Below are 7,638 nucleotides of genomic sequence, written 5' to 3' on the forward strand. Positions count from 1 at the left end.
CAGCAAGTAGCTGCAGAGTTTGGAGACTACCATATTTTATGTTGAAAACAGCATCAATGTAACGTAAAGGAGAGAAACTTGGCCTGGAAGTTTGGGAAGGCAGGATTAACAGCAGGGTATGTGGCAACGAGATGTGAGAGCTCTCAGCTAACAAAACAGCTCTCACTGATGTCAGGATTGTGGTAATTGTAACGTACACAGATGGGGAAATGGATAATAATTAAATACTGAGAAAGCAGACATAACCTCAGCCAAAGAGACACCAACATAATGTTTTTGGTAGTCTGACATGATTTTTTGATGCCTTATGCATGTTTATGACTAACTACTGTCCACCACCTCTTAATCTGAACTCTGGAGAGTTAAATGTGCTAAAGGATTGAGGGAAATATTTACCCTCAGTTTTCCAGTTTCAGTGTCTCCAAAGAAATGAACACAAGCATTTTGTTTAGTGGATGAAAACAAATGAAATCTTTATCCAAGGCATGGAAAGCATTAATAATAACATTTTCCTACTTCCGTCAATCAAAAAAAAACCACAATACTTATTATAATAACCTACTGTTCTTCGGTAGCAGTACATTTGAACAACTTAACACTTCTGTGAAATTACAATACTTTACATCAGCTGGATATATGCCCAGTGACTCCAGTGTAATTTTATTCCATATTAACAACTGTGCATTACTACATTTTTTGCACAAAGTTTCTGAATGTTAAAACATAAGTGTTTTCTAATGTCATACTACATTAACAACTTACAGATCTTTCACCTTAATGCTCTCATGTAGCCATTGGTGTTAATTTTTCTTCCAAAGTTCAAACTTTCTAAAAGAGATTAAGTTTCCCAATAACCACACTGAAGCATGTGCTAACGCAATCAAGTTTCGTGTTGGTATATGCTTAAAGGGAATTTTTATGTGCTACTGCATAATAGAAAATAAGGCAAAATTAAAGCAGACTGCCAAAATCATGAAGAGTGAGGGAATGGAAGTTTATCCCTCTTTTTCCTCCATCATATCCTGAGGAAAGTTATTTCAACACATAACAGGAGAAATCCCTAATGCAATTATAGTTCCCCTGACTTGTGGCCCTTTCTGCATGATCCCATGATAAGCAAGCAGGAACTAAAATACAGATTAGGCTTGTTTTCCAGGCAGACATGAGCCCTGGGCTTCTGGCCAGTCACAAAATACAGGGACAATTTTCATTCATTTTTGGCAATGAAGATATTTTCTTGAGCTCATGGAAAAATATTCAACCGAGATCACAAAAGCCTCTTTGTTTGTCACCAGTTCTGCTGTGCAAGATAACTGCACGATAGTAAAATTGGCCCAATTAGAGTAAAGAAGCTGCAGAGCAGAATGTATAGCTTTTGTCAGTTTAAGTGACTACCCCAAGTGACAAAATGTCATCTTAGAAATTTCACCTTGTCATCTCTTACATCGTGATTGATGATTATTAGGACCCCACAGGTTATTTTATCTGTCATGTTCTTTAAGTTAAATATTTTAGACCTTCTTTTTTCTCAGCAATGCTGTCATCATTAACAAAACACAGAACAGCCTTCACCTTCAGAAATGACAAAATGGGGATGTGTCTCAAAACCAATTAATAGCATCAGTGAAGGGAGAGATATAGCATCTAAATCTTTTGAATTGCATCCCTGGATATAATGCAATGAGTTCCTTGGGGCAATTACTCCTTTGCAAGAAATTGAGAAAAAAAGTAAACTATAGACATTGCTGTACTGCTTGGCAGTTTGTTATTGTTTCATATTATTCTAGAACAATCCTATTACCTTAGCCTTGTATTTTCTTGATTTTGTTCCAAATGCTTTACCCTTTCCATCAAAAAAAAAAAAAAAAAAACAGTTGTGAAAATGAATAGTACTGTTACAAGCTGCAGCTGGGTATTTATTACACTTCAAACAGAATTGCTGATACAGAGCAACACTTTCAGTAATGTACCTGTAATGTGGTGCATACACATGTGTGGGATGGAGGGGTGTTGGGGGGGAAGGAGGAGGCAGTGTTTGGATTCAGCAAACTTTACAGGTAACTACCATGAACTTCAGTCATATATCCTGGAGGAAGGCTGCGTGTAACAGAATCTCTTCACAGATCCAGTTCTTGGCAAGAGCAAGCCTCAGGACTGCCAAATCCCATGCACTGATGAAAAGGCTCTGTGGGTGCCCCACCCTGAGTTGGGCTCTTTAGCCATCTGCAGCTCAGCACCATTACCTCTCCGTGACTGCACGTGCCAGAACCACATGTGCCTACCTTGTCCCTGGGGGCATCTAAAATGAATTAATCTGTATCTCCATATAGGCCACCAAGTTTATCACTGAGATTCAAAATCTGTCTCTGAGTTACATGACTCAAACAGACCTTCTGCATTTCAGCATGGACAATACCTAAAAATTCCCCGAACCTCAGGTTTCCTTCCTTGCGTGCATATATCTTGCACATCCTGCAGCTATTCTGAATCTACTTCAGCCTCCTTTTGGGTCATATTCTTCAGTTAAAACTTCATGCAGCCCAGCTGAGCTTAGAGGTCTTGCTAAGCTCTTTTATGTAGGCAGTAAATGATTGAGTTAGTGTTGAGGAAGGAAAAGCTTCAAACTGTTTAGATAAAGATTAGACTTCTGAAATTGTCCCAGATGGCTTAATCTCAAAAGTTGTTATCTTTGTAACTTGGAAGAAGTGTGAGGTCACCATGACAACCAGAAGTGGACATGGCACAGCTATAACTGGGGCACTGCTAGTCTGACTGCAAGGCGTACTGAACAGTTATACACATGCTGTGAGCATACACATTTCTGTGAGCACAGAAAACCACTGCAAGTGTGTCCTCAGAGGAAAAAAAAAAAAAAAAAAAGTCATGCTGCATAGGTATTTCACCCTGTTTTCTCCTAAACGTCTGCCTATCAGATTTAAGATAACAACAGCTGGTCAAGTTAATCATCTGCTTGTTTTTTGTAATCAGTTCTCATACAGTTCCTGTTGATAAAACTGCCTGGAGAGACTGCCTGAAGTTTAACCTCTCCTTGTGGTGAATCTCTCACTGGTCTTGGTCAGACCAATCATAGCCTCCACTCATTTTGTTGGGCTTCATCTTGCTGCATCCCCACCACCTCCTGTGACGTCACTTCTCCAGCCATGAGTCTACTCAACCCCATGTGATTCCCATCCCTTACCTCCATGTCCATTACCCAGCCTCTTTGTGCTGTGTAAGGCTGAGGAGCAGTGTGTGTATCCTGAACCAAAACATGCAGCACACCTGACCCAGCAGCACACGCACCTTCTTATGACCTTCCAGTAGCCAGATTTGTGTGCCCCAGCAAGTCATACACCAAGAGGGACACCAATGGCCTTGGAGGACATGCTACGTGGTGCCTGTCTTCAGCTTCCCTGGGCGCTGGTCCCAGAATGCTTGCATTGTATTTTGCACAGCAACCCTGATCCAAAGAGGGAGGGAAGAGCGTGGCCTTGCTCCCATCCTCATGAGTAGGAATTTGAGAAGTAATTTTAATTTCGCTTGTCCTCCTTCCCAACTTTAATGATGGCAAACACTTTAATGATTAATCTATTGAGTGAGAGGAGGACTTAGCCTCATCCTCCTTGTGTGTGGTGATGGGAAGCCTGATCTTCCCTCATGGAGGCAAAGCAGGGATTGTGCAGTATGGAGCTGGCCCTTTCAAGCTTGGAAGGTGGAGCAGGTAAACTGCAGGTGGCCCACAGCAAGGTGGAGCACGCTGTGGTGCCCTGGCAAAGGAGGGACTGCTCAGCCCCCTAAATCCTCCTGTGCAGAACACATCAGCCCTCAACCTATATGCCCCTCCTGATGGTTGAACTGGCCCGCTAAATTAATCTGTGATTTTTAGGCATTGTATCTCATAAGACGGAAAAACAGTACAAAATTATATCAATCAGAAATATTTATTTCCAGGTCCTGGAATTCTTTATTTCTTTGAAGGACATAAAAAGCAGAGAAGAAGAGGGTAAAATAGAAAAAATATTTATTCAGATTCACTAGTTAATTATATGAAACTCTTGCATTTAAATCATAGAATTTCACACAGGAATTCCTGAATTTAATCTGCACATTTATAGTGGACCTTGTGTGTTGCAAATATCCATCTAATCTGAACTGAAAGAGATATGAAAGCAAATTTACTATGCAGTAAACTATTAATAGTTTTATCTAACATTATTTTTTAAATTAATCTAATTTCCACATCAAACTCTCCTGTGTGGTTCTGTAAAGTGATAACAGTACTCTAATAAGGGCAGAGTTCAACTGCAGGAGACAGAGGCAGCTATTATACGGTTCTGGCAATTAAATAAAGCATTTGAAATATCAGAACATGCCATCTACTTGATGTTACACCTCTTAGAAAAGTAGAAATCTGTTTGAAGAGGAAGCAGCAAAACAAGAAAACACAAGTTGTTCTTTGAAGAGCATATGATATCCTTTATAATAATTTTTCACTTAATCTGATCACAACCATTTTACTGTCCTTAAATAGTTCTCTGCTCTGTCAGTAAGGTATTTAACTTGCTTTCAAAGCTACCAAATACATATCTGAACTGAACTTCATTCGTGACTTCATTAATTGTTTCCAGTCTCATTACAAGTTTCTTTCTGTTTCAGCACATGTTTTGGAACTTTGCATTTCTGGAAATCAACCAAAGCTACAGTTCTAGTAAAAATAAATAAATAAATAATAACTGCAGAGAACTCTCTAGAGGTTGTGTGTGCTACAGTTTCCCACCATTTATTACAAATTCTTTGCCTGAGGTTGCTGCTTTCAGAGCAAAGCTGGCAGAACAGCTCAGGAGAATTTCTCACTTGTTGAGATATAAAATCACCAGATCAATGTGAAACACTTTAAAAAATACTCATGTTTAATGAAATGAAGCTGAGGTAGGTGAAACAGCCCTCCAAGAACTGAGGACCTCTCTCATCATATGTTCTGCCATCTTGAGAGTGAGATACTACCTCCAGCAAAGGACTAATAACGTACACCTGAATATGTGAAAAATCACTTTGTAGCCTATGTCAATCATCTTGCTGCAGTTTGCTATTAAGAAGAAACAAGAAAACATGCCAACGGAATGAGCTGGCAAATTGCCCATCCAAAGAATAAGCATGTTGACTGAGCACTGCAACACAAAAGTTCATACTTGGTCGTACCATATGATCTCCAGAAACAGCAAAGCACAAGCTCCAGTTCTGAAGCTATTCCCTAGAAACTGGATTTACGATAATTAGTAAGATGGAACACTCCCTTCTTGCTTAATTTCCAGTTATTCGAGGCATACTTTGTTCCTCAGTCATTCCAGGCAATGTTTCTCAGTGACAGTCAGGACCTCAGAGCACCAGTGGGGCAAATATAACCAAATCCACTGGGTGCTGCTGCTGGAAACAGAAATGGAATAGAAAGAAGTTTTGAAGTGTTCTTTCTAAAAGAGTTACTTTTCCAGGCTCCTAAAAGCATGTGAGTCATTTTTCTCTTTTTTTTTTCTTTTTTTTTTTTCTCCTGCAAGTGCTAAAGTACAGAATTTATTTCCAACTGTAACCTTGAGGAAACAAATTCAGTTTGTGTTTATTTATTTATTTATTTTACCCTAGAAAAATAACATAAACTACACTTTATTTGGCCATTGGGTATAATCACTTTACAATATACAAAATTGATTAGTGTCTACAATTTTTTTTCCTTTTAGAGTTCAGCCAAGCATGTTATCTACATTGTTTATTCCAAGGAGAGTATCATAATATCCTTTTAAAAAAATAAATAATAAAAATATTGAAACTTCCCAATCTTTTGCAATCTTTTTCTCTTAAGCTTAAGTCACTTCTGGTTATTTCTCTCCACAACTTGTTTGACTTTTCATGCCTACCTCTAAAAATAATAAATTGGAACATTTTGTGAAATGTAAGATTTACAAAAATAATAGTGTTTTCAGAGGAAAAAAAAAAAAACAAGCATCAACAACTAACAACTGTTTATATATATATATATATATTTTTTTTTTTTTGCAAAGACCATGTATTTAGTCTTATTGGGATCTATTTCAGGTTTAACATGTTAATGTGTGTCCAGAAAAATCTCACTCTATTAAGTAGGTATCACAAGAAAGATACAAAAAGTAAATAAACCTGATAGTTTTCAGGTATTTCAGCTTGTGAGAGGTCAATAGCTTTTTTCCCTCTAATTCCAATTATCTTTATTTTTTTATTTTTTTTTTTAGCTAGGAAGTCACTGTCAGCCTCAGCAGCCATACAGAAGTTTATCCAAACATTCAATAGCTGAACTGCTACTGACGTTTTCTTTTAAGAAGTCGTCATACATATTGAACAGAAATGTTCACCGCACTTTTTCCTTCTTGGATTTTCTGAAAAAGTGGTAGTTGAATCTGACTTCAAAATATAAGCATTTTTCAACAGTGTAGCATTTCACTAAAGAAGGAAATTCCAGCTCTGACTCTGAGGGAAATTTTCCTACATGGGCATTGCTCCAGAATAGCTACTCCTGACTAAATTCAGGAATGGACCTTCTAAACCTGAACTAATGCTGTCTACTTCCAAAGAAGTTAACTCATTTCAAAAGGGATTAAATTAATTTGGTACAAACAGTCTTATTTTTAATTAGAATGTCCAACAGTAAGTAAAAAATAACTGCATAATAGAGATAATGAGGAAAGATTTTCTGCTTCAATTTAAACCTTGTTTTAATAGAAATTAACTTCGCTGATAAAAATGTCACCGGCCCAAATATATTTCTGGTGTAATATAAAAACCAGCAATGGAAGAGCATCAAAACCTGTTAGACAAATGTGTTCTGCAAAACTGGAAAATAAACATTATCTGAGAAACAATTATTTACTCAACTTTTAATATATTTGCATAATGTAAATGTATTACCAGATTTTGTCAAAATATTAGTATATATTATTCCGTTATCTTCAATAAATGGACATTATGAGTTATATAGCAATTATATCTCTAAATATCCATTTATTTAAGTAAAAATGCCAGTAACTTTTGGATTCCAGTCATTATAAACTATTTTAAGTAATCAATTTTTAAATTTTAGAAACAAACAAACAGAAATAAGTGCTGGCATTTCAGCAGCAAGCATTTGCAGCGTAACCTATGTTTTAAGACATACTCAAAGGCTCTGTACTCCTTTCTGTCCTGCTTAGGTGAAGATTCACATGCTATCAAATGGATTTGCATATGATAAGGTTTGCTCTTCAGATACAATCTCTCCACCTAATTCTGTATCACAGGCCAAAAGCAGAAAAGAATTATTTTATTCTTTCTACTTCTTCTGAGCAGAATTTAAAACACACTTAATATGTGTTATACAATATTTAAATGTTCTCAGGGGGGAGGGGAGAAGCTAGTTAAGGAAGAGGACATGCAGTGTTTCAGACTATTGTGCATTTGCTTACCCATTACCAGCCACGTGAAGCTGACCCAGGACGGGGGTAGGGGTAGAAGCAGTGTGGCAACAGGGGACTTGACAGACAGACAGGTGACCTCTGTTGCTTTATGTGCTTCACTTCTTGTCACAAGGGCTAGACAACACACCTTCCCCTCAGAAAGCATGGAAAAATGCTTCCC

Source organism: Anser anser (assembly GCF_964211835.1).
Source record: "Anser anser genome assembly, chromosome: 1".
NCBI classification, from domain to species: Eukaryota; Metazoa; Chordata; class Aves; order Anseriformes; family Anatidae; genus Anser; species Anser anser.